At 35.7% G+C, this 14,081-nt stretch overlaps 1 protein-coding gene across 3 annotated transcripts in view; it reads left to right on the top strand.

Annotated features, from left to right (window-relative positions):
* Positions 1-266: 266 nt before the first annotated feature.
* The window catches only part of LOC131952129 (putative serine carboxypeptidase CPVL), a 24,434-nt gene continuing 10,619 nt past the window's right edge, over positions 267-14,081 (top strand). The window contains exons 1-2 of one of the 3 annotated variants that reach the window (XM_059314650.1): positions 267-325; positions 2,094-2,253. The gene's annotated coding sequence lies outside the window, so the exon portion shown is untranslated. Of the gene's footprint in view, positions 326-2,093; positions 2,254-4,082; positions 4,165-11,212; positions 11,298-14,081 lie in introns of those variants that run through there. The other 2 variants (XM_059314652.1, XM_059314651.1) reach the window with 2 other exon arrangements.

Below are 14,081 nucleotides of genomic sequence, written 5' to 3'. Positions count from 1 at the left end.
AGACGGATTGTCTGACAGCTGACGCCTGCTTATCTGCCCTTAGATATCTAAAATAAAATTTGATTCTTAAAAAAAAAAATTTACTGCCTGACATCGTTTCGGTATAGATAATGCTTTACATAGAGTTTAAGCAGATGAATGCAGACTTCTCTTCACGCTCCAGCCCCCCACCCCCACCCCCAGCGTCGTTCGCCCGGTCGTGACGTCAACACGCCGACGATTGGCGGAGCTGCGTGAAGTGATGGCGTTAAAAAAAAAAAACTAAACCAAAATTCACTCACAGCGCTTCAAACTTTCAACGTTCAGATGTGGCTTTCATTTCATCGTGAGTACGTCTATACCGTTTTCCTGGGGTTTATTTTTAATTTCTTCTTTGTGGTTTTAAAACTTGCTTGGTTTGCCAGATTTTAAAATATTGTGTAGTCATAACAAAGTGTACATGTGTGTTGATTTATTTTTTTCATCAAAAGTGGATAGTAATTGAAATCTGAATAGTCGAGAAAGTGTTTTGAAAGTTAATATATAGAGTTCAAAGTTGTTTTTGCATTTCACGGACATGCACAACACATATCTATATGTGTGAGTTTGTCTGTATACGTTGTAATCACCGATTTTTTAAAACAGTAAAGTATTCTCTGAAGTTGGGTGTCGTAGTATAGGCCGATTAAATCCACAACATTAAATTTCAAATTAAATTTTTGCAAGGAAACTCTATTGTCTGATAGACCCGAAAACCATGGAGTACATAATTTAATTTAAATATTACATCAATTACACATACATACATACATACATACATATATATATATATATATATATATATATATATATATATATATATATATATATATATATATATATATATATTGATATAGATAATAACTATATGTACATACATAAGTATATGATTCTTATGTATACAGGTATCAACGTGAACAGCTATTATAAATATTGTTTATATCAACAATTATATTTATATATACATACTTAATTTTATTTATATATATATATGTATATTTATTTATTTATATTTATACATATAAACATATATACATATATATACGTAAATATACATACATACATATATATATATATATATATATATATATATATATATATATATATATATATATATATATATATATGGTATCCGACCACACATCAAAGAGAACCACATACATACATACATATATATATATATATATATATATATATATATATATATATATATATATATATATATATATATATATATATATATATATATATATATATATATATATATATATATATATATATATATGGTATCCGACCACACATCAAAGAGAACCACATGATAGCAGAAATTGTTAGCTCACAACACAACGAAGTCGGTCAGCTTGTAGCTGAGTGACATTGTTGCACCGCCTGGTGCTGTTCCTGTAACTTATCTCCGCTAGACATTAAAACCCTCATCCCCCAGCTCCTCATTCTGACGATAAAATTCGCTCGTGCCAGACGTTGTATTTGTGGATGCGTTCCCTAGGTAGTATTCAGGTAGCAGAGAAATACTCAATGGAATCTTGTGAACATGCTATAGCTATGATATATATATATATATATATATATATATATATATATATATATATATATATATATATATATATATATATATAAACATGCCTGTATATTTATTTAAGCCTATTATTCATTTATTTATTTACATCTCTCTCTCTCTCTCTCTCTCTCTATATATATATATATATATATATATATATATACGTATATGTATACGTATATACGTATATACGTTTATATATATTAGCTTATTTTAATGTATTTATTTACCACTTTATATATGTATATATATCGTATTTATATATATAATTTATATATATATATATATATATATATATATATACGTATATATATATATATTAGCTTATATTTATTTATTTATATTTGTATAGATATGCGTATGTAGATATTTTTTTTTATATATTTCATTATATATATATATATATATATATATATATATATATATATATATATATATATATATATATATATATATATATATACGTTTTTTATGTTTGTGTATTTCTTTCCTTCAGTTTGAATCCATAATTCACCATCATGTAAGAACTAAATACCGAGATGATGTGAGCCATACCCAAACACCCCGATGGCTATCCTAGGCCTGAAACAGTTCCCTGATGGTTAAACAAATGACAACAAACCGGATGAGGACGTGAGTGTCCTGATTTAACCAAGGTAAGGAACACGTGTGCTTGTTTATATGTGTAATATTAGCTGTGTCCAATACCATTATTGCCAGATTTTTGTGGTAGAAGCTGCTAATTTCAATTTTTTTTTTAAATCAACTGAAAACCAAAAAATTATAGGGTTGTTTTTTTAACAAATAGAAACAATAAAAAATAACAGTTGAAAATAGATACTTTGCAATTCCACAGACGTGTTTTCTTTTCTATTATTATATTGTTGCCAGAATTTAATAATAGGCCTAAATAAATTCCCTTAATAATGAATGCCGGCGTGTATTAGACCACCCAGTCAGCTCATCTTTATTCAGCATCACGTGACACCACTGTAGTATGGCGCGTGGCGTTGAGCTGTTGAAATCGTCTGCTGTAACTTTAAACTGGTCATTTCTCCCCGACCGTAAATGTCAGTGTTAACCGGGTTGGGCTATGTCGGTGAGCGGGAATTTCCCCAAACTATAATTACATTTGGCGGTTGAAGTTTCAAGTGACTTTAGTGCAGACAAAAACATCTTGTCGGTTTACTATTACAAAGTCGTTGAGTGGCGCCTTGCTTAAGATGTTCGCAGGTAATTATGAGTCGTACATCACACAAATTGGCCAACCGATTTTCTGGAAAGATGATCTGCTGAAATTCGACGTCATATTTTTTTAAATAAATTTTCTGTTTGACCGATTTATAACTAGCCGTACCTGCGTCATCTCGCTTATACTGTCTAAATAAACAGTAGTAATTAATAGTAATTAAAATAATTAGCTATTGTCTAATACCCAGAGGCGTCGCGAGGCGGGGGTGGGGGTTGCGGACCGCACTGGGGGGGCCAATTGAGGAGGGGGGGGGGGGTGACACCAAGAAAGAAAAAAATGCAAAATGTATCGAACGAATATGCTTTTTGCCAGTTCAATGAATGATTAATCAGAGTTAAAACGTATTTTAGGTACAAACTGACGATCCCGATAAGGGGTGAGGAAAGGGAGGGTGACACCATGACATAAACCTACTAAACAAAAGAAAAAATAGTGCTACATCCAGCTATATTAATAGTCGACTATAGATAAACATTGTTACTATTAACTGTAAACCATTAAAAACTATCTCATATATATATATATATATATATATATATATATATATATATATATATATATATATATATATATATATATATATATATATATATGCTTTTTTACTTTGGTGGGGGTGACGCCATAAGTTACCGCACCGGGTGACACCCGACCTAGTGACGCCACTGCTTATACCGTCTTGTGATGAAATAGTGGTATATGTATAAATCGACTGCTAGCCCAAAAGTTCGAATCCGGGTTGAAGTCCGTACAACATCCCTGATTCCACCCAGCTCTAATGGGTACCTAACTCACGTTAGAGAAACTAAAGGCGGATGGGCATAGTGCTGACCACACCATCCCTTCACATCCCGAGGTCACAGAAACAAGTGGACTCTACTTCTCTTATCCTATGGACCATCAGGTTCGAAAAGGAACTTTACTTAGTTCACTTATAGACTATTTGTAAAAGTTCGTGAGTGTAGTACATACTACTTTTATATCTTCACACGCTTGCGTACAGTCCTTTTGCGACCGTGTAGTACTAATGGCCGTGACAAGCGCTATGACACAGCATACCGTTGACTGAAGCCCATATTACACGGTACACACCTCGGGCGTCGCAAATTGGCCGGCGGTATCTCTGAGAAACTCGGAACCCCATGTGAAACAGACCACGAGAAAGGTCAGGGGTCAAGCCATTGCCAGTGCAAAAAGTTAACCTTTGACACCGCCAAGGTCTATAGTGCCCCGTAACGAGGTGTGGGTCATGTGGAGTAACATTAGCAGCGCCGAGCACTGAATCTAGGTCTTTATAGACCTTAATGTGTTACTTGGGGTAAGATAAGATTCCAGATTTTTTATGTCTTTAGTGATGGGTATGTTTAATGGTACAAACTTAGGTCTTTATTGACCTTAATGTGTTATTTGGGGTAAGATTCAAGATCTTTAATGCCTCTAATGATGGGTTTGTTTGATAGTAAGAATCTCGATATTTTATGCCTTTAGTGACTTGTATGTTTAATAGTAAGAATCTCTATCTTTAATGCCTTTGATGATGGGTATGTTTAATGGTACAAACTTAGGTCTTTAGTGACCTTAATGTGTTATTTGGGATAAAACTCCAGATCTTTGATGCCTTTAATAATGGGTATGTTTAATACCAAGAATCTCTATCTTTTATGTCTTTAATGATGGGTATGTTTAATAGTAAGAATCTCTATCTTTTATGCCTTTAATGATGGGTATGTTAAATGGTAAGAACGCAAGTCTTTATTGACGTTAGTGTGTTATTTAGGGTAAGATTCAAGATCTTTAATGCCTTTAATGATGGGTATGTTTAATGGTAAGAACTTAGGTCTTTATTGAACATCATGATAAGTAGGTGTTATTTGGGATAAGACTCCAAATCTTCAATGCCTTCAATGATATGTATGTTTAATGGTACGAATCCAGTTATTTATTGCCCTAAATGATGTATGTTTAAAGGTACGAATCCAGGTCCTTGATGATAAGTAGGTGCCATTTGGGGTAAGATTCCAGATATTTATTACCCTTAATGATGTGTATGTTAAATGGTAAAAACTCAGGTCTTTATAGTCCTTAATGATGAGACTTTTAAATGGTAAGAATCCATGTCGTCAGTGTCCTTAATGGTGGTGATATTTAATAGTAAGAAACAAGGTCTTTACTGCCCTTAATGATAAGTAGGTAAAAATCCAGCTCTTTATAAAACTTAAGTGTGTTATTTGGGGTAAGATTGAGAGAGACACCCTGAATCCAAGAAGAATGGATCAACTAATTTTTTTTTAATTTCTAAAATTCTAAGTTAACAAAATGATTCCGTTTAAAATTGTTTTGCAATAAAAACTTTATTCCAAACTTTCAAAAATGTAGTTCTGTATGACGTAATAAATTACTTGTAATAATACGAATCTATTTTCTTTAAATTCTAATTTGACCGTAGAAATATTTATTGCTGTTACACGAATGCGATATTTTTTTCCCCATCTTAAAAGCCGTCTGACCTCATCAAATGTAAACGATAGTCGCGGCACTTATTAATTCTCTAGACAGTTTTCATTGGAATACATTCATTACGCGCGTCAGGTTTAATTATTACTATATTAATAAAAACGACATATTTTTAACTTTTTACCTTTTGTTTTCCATGAAATATTAAAGTTGATATTTCAAATCAAAAATTAACGTTTGACTGCCATCATTTCAGCCTGTGTACAGTGATTTGGGTTTGGCTGGGTCAGTTTAGAATAGAATTTAGTTGGCATGGGCGTTATTAGACTAAGTGGCATAGACAGTGGTAAACCATTTATCGCTTTTGAATCTCCTTTACATATTTGCCTGAGTACGCTAATTGAAAGTATATAATAATATATATATATATATATATATATATATATATATATATATATATATATATATATATATATATATATATATATATATATATATATATATATATATATATATATATATATATATATATATATATGTGTGTGTGTGTGTGTGTGTGTGTGGTGTGTGTGTGTGTGTATTATAGATTTTTATTATCTGTACAAACTTATTTACGTATATACACTCAGAAACATGTATCAATTGTACTTACTTATATATTGAAAAACATGTACGTGTATTTTGTTAGATAGCCTACATGCATATATATATATATATATATATATATATATATATATATATATATATATATATATATATATATATATATATATATATATTGCGAATGGTGTATAGGTACGCTTACATGTATGAATTATAAAACAAATGCGTGTGTGTTATAGTTGTTTTTTTTAAAGGATTATCAGTCTCAGTACGCCAGTTAATCTTATCTTGAAATAAATCGAGAAACGACTCATTTTCGACTCGTACTGCAGCTGCGAATCAAGCAGACAGCTTCAATTAAAGCACTTGTTGAGCAGGCGTGTGTTATTCTAGCCGACGTTTTGCAAGTGTAGAAATGTTTTTATTTTGTCTGGACCTTCTATCAGGCGAATATCGTCTGCTGCGCCGAGATTTGGTCTCTAATTGGACGTCTGACGGGCGGGTTTGGCCGTCTCGTGGTACGTCTGCCGCGAGTTCTCGCGAGTCCTTGGGAACGAGATTTGATGCGAGACTGGGTGAGACTTGGTGAGATGACGCGAGGGTTGATTCGAGATTTGACGTGAGACTTCGAGCTCGCGAGAATTCGTGTGAGATTTTGCGAGACTTTGTGCGAGACTGCTTGAGACTCAAGTGAGACTTGATGCGAGAAGTAATGCGAGAATGGATGCCTGGCCGTGAGTTGTTATGCGAGACTTAGTGAGAGATTTCGATACTTCATGCGAGACTTGATACGAGACTGTGTGAGACTTGACACGAGACTTTGTGACACTTAACGATATTTGAAACGAGACTGTGTGAGACTTAACGAGACTTTGTGAGATTTAACGAGATTTGATACAAGACTAAGACTTGATACGAGACTTTGTGAGACTTAACGATATTTGAAACGGGACTGTGAAACTTAACGAGACTTGAAATGAGACTGTGAGACTTGATGCGAGACTATGAGAATTCGTGTGAAACGACGAGAGTTGATGTGGCATTGCCTGTGACTTGGCGAAATTCGATGCGGCACATGACACGTAAAGTTTTTCTTTGCTGAAAAGTAAACACAACATAAAGCAGCCCGGTTTGTTTATAATATTTTTTTAATGTTTTCAATCTGTTTTGATTTTCATACATTTTCAATATAATAGTTCTTTATACACTTAGACTTAATCTTCTTATTTACCAAAGTAGCACACACACACACACTCACAGACACTCACAGACACTCACAAACACACACTCTCATTAACTCTCGCTCACTCACACACACACACTCACACATACCTTCACATACACTCACACACAAACTCTCTTATACAATCTCTCTCTCTCTCTCACACCCCTTTCACACCTTTCAAAGCTCCAAATTTGAGGGGGGGGGGGGTTAAAAAGTGTGACTACACACTTTTATAATTTTTTTAAATATGCAAGAAAGTTTTGAAACTTAAAAGAAAAGTATTAAATACTCAGTTTTGAACGGAGTGGCCTAGTGGTAGAGAGACTGCTAACCCGTAAGTCTCGAGTTCGAATCTGGGTTCAATTCAGTAGATCGTCCCTGAGTCCACCCAGCTCTGATGGGTACCTAACTCACGTTAAGGAAAGTAAATGCAGCTGGGTATAGTGCTGACCACATTACTATCCCTTCATAAGCCGAGGTCACAGAAACAAGTGAACTCTACTTCACTTGCCACGTAGACGCTCAGGTTAGAAAGGGAACTTTACTTACAGTTTTGAACAACGTCGGTAAATATTTTAGAAACTAACCGACTTTTTAAAATACATTTTAAAATACATTTAAAATACATTTTTGAAGTGGTCATATTTTTTGGGAGGGGGGGGGCTCTGTTTTTTTTATTGACGATGGAAATACTGTGGATGGCGGGGGGGGGGGATTGTTTTGAAAACGTGACGTTGTTAAAACGGACAGGTAAACACAATGCGTAATTTTTTTTTCGTTAGTGTTGTTTTTACCCAGCATCAGCAACGCCGGTGAAGGTGTGTGTGTAAGTGTCTGTGTGTGTGTGTGTGCGTGCGTGCGTGCGAGCGTGCGTGCTTGCGTGCGTGTGTGTGTGTGTATGTGTGTGTATGTTTGTGTGTGTGTTTGTGTATCTCATCAACCTACCCCGCAATCTCTTCTTTCAATAGAAGCAACAAAAAAAACATTATTCACTTCGTTTTAACATCTTTGAAGACATATTGAATTAAATAGAATATTTTTTTTGGAAAGCTTACTTTCTTTTTTTTAATCACGTTGTAAATGCGATGTAATTATAATGTATTAGATTTCCGTATCAAGTAATGTGGCTAGATTCGTTTTGGGGAGCACTTTGCTAGATAAATATAGATTGTGTGATAAAAATTTAGAGTCTAGACTTTACATACGGCGCTTAATGATGTAGAGCCCAAGTAATGGATTAAATTATTTTAATTCGATCTGCTAAATCGTTTTAAATGTAGTTTTATCTGTAGCTTTATCAGTAGTTTTATCTGTAATTTACCTTTTGTCTTATTTCTAATTTTAGCTTTAGTTTTACCTGTAGTTTTACCTGTAATTTTACCTGTAATTTTACCTGTAGTTGTACATTTATTTTGATCTGTAGTTTTATCTGTAGTTTTATTTGTAATTTTATCTGTAATGTTACGTGTATTTGTAACTATTTTATTTGTAGCTGTAATTGTATCTGAAATTTTTACTTTTTTATTTTTTGTTTTAGTTTTTTTTATAGTTTTGTGTGTAATGTTATCTGTATTGTTACATGTAGTTTTATCTGTAGTTTTATCTGTAGTTTTATCTGTAGTTTCATCTGTAGTTTACCTGTTGTCTTATTTGTAGTTTTAACTTTAGTTTTACCTGTAGTTTTACCTGTAGTTTTACCTGTAGTTCTACATTTATTTTGATCTGTAGTTTTATCTGTAGTTTTATCTGTAGTTTTATTTGTAATTTTATCTGTAATGTTCCGTGTATTTGTATCTATTGTTTTATTTGTAGCTGTAATTTTATCTGAAGTTTTTACTTTTTTATTTTTCGTTTTAGTTTTTTTTTATAGTTTTGTGTGTAATGTTATCTGTATTGTTACATGTAGTTTTATCTGTTAAGTTTTGTGTTGTTTTATTTATAACTTTATTTCACCACCCATTCTTTATTTCAAATCGCACTTTTATTTTACCACCTACTTGATTTTTTTATTACCACCCACTCGTTAACTTACCAGGCACTGATTACCTTACTAACCCCACATTAAGTATTCCCTACATTCCCTCCAGCGACTCTCCCTCCGGCGAGTTTAAAAAGGGCAACTGGCGCTAAAAGCGGTGCGCTAAAATGCTTATCATCTGAAAGAACGGTACCAAATCATTGAGCGCGGGGTAAATGAGAATGTCGATACCGTATTTTTAGTGTAGGGTTATAACGAGCTCCGCGAAATCGATTATGTGTTTTAAAATCGAATAGTCGTACGGTTATATATTATTTATTTCGACGTCTATGAATCTTAGTCAGTGTCAGAACAAAAAATATATACGTTTCTAAAAAATATACGCTAAAATATTTTTAATTTTTTTTTTTTTTGTTATACGTTTAATCAAGTTTCGACATAGAAACTGGATAGCCTTTTACTGAAAGTTTAGTGAAAGCGATTTTTTGTACCTGAAAGGTAAAGAATCCAAGTACATTTTTCTCAATTCAGCATCTGAGGCTATTGTCTGTTAACAAATATCTTACACTGAAGTTATTATCTGTTAACAAATATATTACACTGAACTTATCGGTTAACAAATATATTACTCTAAACTTATTATCGATTAAAAAATATATTACACTGAACTTATTATCAGATAACAAATATTTTACACTGAATTTATTATCGTTAACAAATATATTACTCTAAACTTATTATCGGTTAAAAAATATATTACACTGAACTTATTATTGGTTAACAAATATCTTACACTGAACTTATTTTTGGTTAACAAATATACTACAGTGAAGTTATTATCGGTTAACAAATATCTTACACTGAAGTTATTATCGGTTAACAAGTATATTACACTGAATTTATTATCGGTTAACAAATATATTACACTGAACTTATTTTCGGTTAACAAATATATTGCATTGAAGTTATTATCGGTTAACAAATATCTTACACTGAACTTATTTTCGGTTAACAAATATATTGCATTGAAGTTATTATCGGTTAACAAATATCTTACACTGAATTTATTATCGGTTAACAAATATCTTACATTGAACTTATTATCGGTTAACAAATATATTACTCTAAACTTATTATCGGTTAACAAATATCTTACACTGAAGTTATTATCTGTTAACAAATATCTTACACTGAAGTTAACACCAGAAGCTCTATGCTTATTGTTTACATCACAAGCACTGTCATTGTGGTCTACATTCTAGTATATCTGACACAGAAATGTAGGCCTACACCTTTAAGGGGCGTAGCTGCAATGATCTACGCCCCTCAATAATCGAATCACCAATATCTACACCCCATATGGATAATATAGTTCCCGAGACCTACGCCCCTGGGTAATATATTCCCCGAGACCTACGCCCCTGGGTAATATAGTCTTCAAGACCTACGCCCCTGGGTAATATAATCTTCAATACCTACGCCCCTGGGTAACATAGTCTTCAAGAGTAACATAATTCTAAGTACCTACGTCCCTACACTCATACTGCGACCTATCATAATCCACGCCCCTGGGTAACAGTCCACGTGATAATCTGGGTAACATAATTCCAAGTACCTACGTACCCACAGCGAACTACGCACCTAGATACCCCCCACCCCGAGTAATATAACCGCCTATATCTACGCCCCTGTGGGTAACATAATTCCAAGTACTTACGTACCTACGGCGAACTACGCACCTAGGTACCCCCCACCCCGAGTAATATAACCACCTTTATATACGCCCCTGGGTATTATAACTACCGAAATCCATATTCACCAAAATCCACGACCACTGGGTAACACATTTACCACAATCCACGCCCCTGGGTTACACAATTACAAGGATCATAATCCTTGTGCAAGACATCGTTTTGTCTGACTAATTGAAAGTAAACAAATGGCTAAGTTATGCACCGTCAGCTGTCACAGAATGACAACACGGCCAGACCGAGTGTGTGTAAGATGAACTAGAATGCGAACGTAGGAGAAGAACTAAGGTAAATAGAATCTCAACTTCTGTTTTTTCGTACTGTAATCGGGATTAGTGATGCGATACTTGTGGGAACAAACTGCTAGCAACAACTACCTAACATGTGTTTATTTTTAAACGTGTAATCTCGCTAGGGATGTGCATTTGAAGGAGTTATATGTAAGGTAAGTAGATATCAGGGAAGGAATATTCCGTTTGTAACTATCTTTTGTATTGTATAGGGATCAGTGGCGTCTGCAGGTCGGTTGGCGCCCGGTGCAGTAACCGAGGATGTGTCCCCTTCTGATGATAATTTAACCTACTAAAAATATAAGCAATTAAGAGTAAACATTCCCCCACTCCCACCTCCTTATCCTGTAGCAAACGATATGCATACCTTTTTTTTAGTTACTAAACTATCTGGAAAACAGGCAGAATATCTCATTTTTAAAATGCGTTATTACATTTTGGTGTCACCCCTTCCCTCCTTAAAAAAGCACCATCTGGTGTGGTCCGCAACACCAACTCCCGCCTAGAAACACGGCCAACAGCAGCGCTGATTCGGGACCTCACACATCAACACCGATGGTTCAGCACTGAATCATTCGTATGTTTGGAAGAAATGGGCCCGGAAACATCCAGCTATGCATATCAATATACATTTATCACCGTGCGGCGTCAATTCGGCCAATGACGAAACGGCCCCGTCAAAACGACCCCGTCAAATCGGCCCCGTCAAAAGGGCCAGCGACATATGGACCCCGTCATATAGGCTCCCGACAAATAGGCTCCCGTCATTTAGACTACCGACAAATAGGCTCCCGTTATATAGGCTCCCGACAAAAGGGCTCCAGTCAATAAGGCTCCTGACAAATAGGCTCCCGTCATTTTGGCTCCCGACATATAGTCTCCCGTCATTTAGTTTTTTCCACAAAACGGCCCCCGTCATTACGACTCCCGACAAATAGGCTCCCGCCGTTTAGTTTCTCCACAAAACGGCCCCCGTCATTACGACTCCCGACAAATAGGCTAGCGTCATTATGGCTCCCGACAAAAAGGCTCCTGTCAATTTGGCTCCAGACAAAAGGACCACTGACACAGTGGCGTAGCTACCGTAAAGCTAGCGTAAGCAAGGCATGGGGGCCCAAGGCACATAGGGGCCCTTTTCCCTCATAAAAAATTAAAACTTTTACAATGGAATTTTAATATTTGTTACATATAAATAATTTTAAAAAAGAAAAAGGTTAAAAGTCCAAAAAAAAAGCCCCCCCCCCCCACCGTTTCGGCAGTGGGATTCATTGTTTGTGGGTCAAACAGAGCCCAATTGTTATAATAACGCTACAGGCTATATCACTTTGTCGTGCAAGACATTGAGAGAATCAGCCTATAAATAAACTTTTTAGCAGTAGTAGGCAAGCATAATAATATAGTATAAATACAAAATCAGGACATATAAAATACAAAATGTTGCCTTCAGAATATTTATATATTAAAAAATATCCATCGTAAGTAGAAGTTGATCTCTTCGTTTAACTCCTCTGTAGCCTAACGCAGAGGCGTAGCGAAGGCGAGGCGGGGGGTGCGGACCGCAACGGGTGACACCATTTAGGGGGGGGGGGGTGACACCAAAGGCAAAAAATTGTAAAATTTATAGAATGAAATGCCATTTTCCAGATCCATTAGTTAAAGTTAAATAGTCTTCTAAGTACAAATCGAAAATTATATCAAGAGGGGGGGGGGGGAAGTGTGACACCACGACGTAAACGTAAACTATAAAGAAAACAATGCTACATCCAACTGTATTATAAACAGACTGTAGATAAACATCGTTACTATTAAGTCAGCAGTGATTAAAGCTTAAACACGTACGTGTACCAGTATGTGGCATATATATAAATTTTAGGCCTATGTAGGCCGACACACACACACACACACACACACATATATATATATATATATATATATATATATATATATATATATATATATATATATATATATATATATATATATATATATATATATATATATATATGTTTTGTTTCCTGGGAGGGGGTGACAATACGAAGTGCCGCACCGGGTGAGACCCGACCTAGCAACGCCAATGGCCTAACGGCTGACGAAGGGGCCCACTGATAATTTTTGCATAGGGGCCCAAAATTCCTAGCTACGCCACTGCACTGACAATACCGTTTCTGTAGAGACTAAGTCTCCCGGCAAAGCGGTCTCATTGAATATGACATCTGCCAGTGGGGGGTGGGGGTGCAAATCGAAAGTTTGGGGGGGGGGGGGGGGTGCAAATCGAAAACTTGAAAGTTTGTCCCCGGGAAGGGTCGCAACGCCTCTGGGGGGGGGGGGTGTGACACCATTAAGTGCCGCACCGGGTGACACCCGACCTCGCTACGCCACTGTTCTTGTAGGTTATCAAAACAAAATGCTGTTATCATGTTAACATCATGTATATCATACATTTACACTTCTGTGCTCGTTTTTAAGCAACAGATCTTTTCTGTTGTAAATTAAACATTATCAAAACTTTAGAATTGGTGGAATTTAGCTGTTAAGGGCTCGATTTGTTTGTGAATTAATTTTGGTTCATGAAAAAATAATTTCATTCGAAGTGCCGCACCGGGTGAGACCCGACCTAGCGACGCCATTGGCCTAACGGCTGACGAAGGGGCCCACTGATAATTTTTGCATAGGGGCCCAAAATTCCTAGCTACGCCACTGCACTGACAATACCGTTTCTGTAGAGACTAAGTCTCCCGGCAAAGCGGTCTCATTGAATATGACATCTGCCAGTGGGGGGTGGGGGTGCAAATCGAAAGTTTGGGGGGGGGGGGGGGTGCAAATCGAAAACTTGAAAGTTTGTCCCCGGGAAGGGTCGCAACGCCTCTGGGGGGGGGGGGGGGTGTGACACCATTAAGTGCCGCACCGGGTGACACCCGACCTCGCTACGCCACT

Source organism: Physella acuta, unplaced genomic scaffold (genome assembly GCF_028476545.2).
Source record: "Physella acuta isolate Inbredline_101_S28 unplaced genomic scaffold, ASM2847654v3 ptg000855l, whole genome shotgun sequence".
NCBI lineage: Eukaryota > Metazoa > Mollusca > Gastropoda > Physidae > Physella > Physella acuta.
The sequence above is the reverse complement of the archived record's forward strand: the minus strand, read 5'-3'. Positions and strand labels throughout refer to the sequence as shown.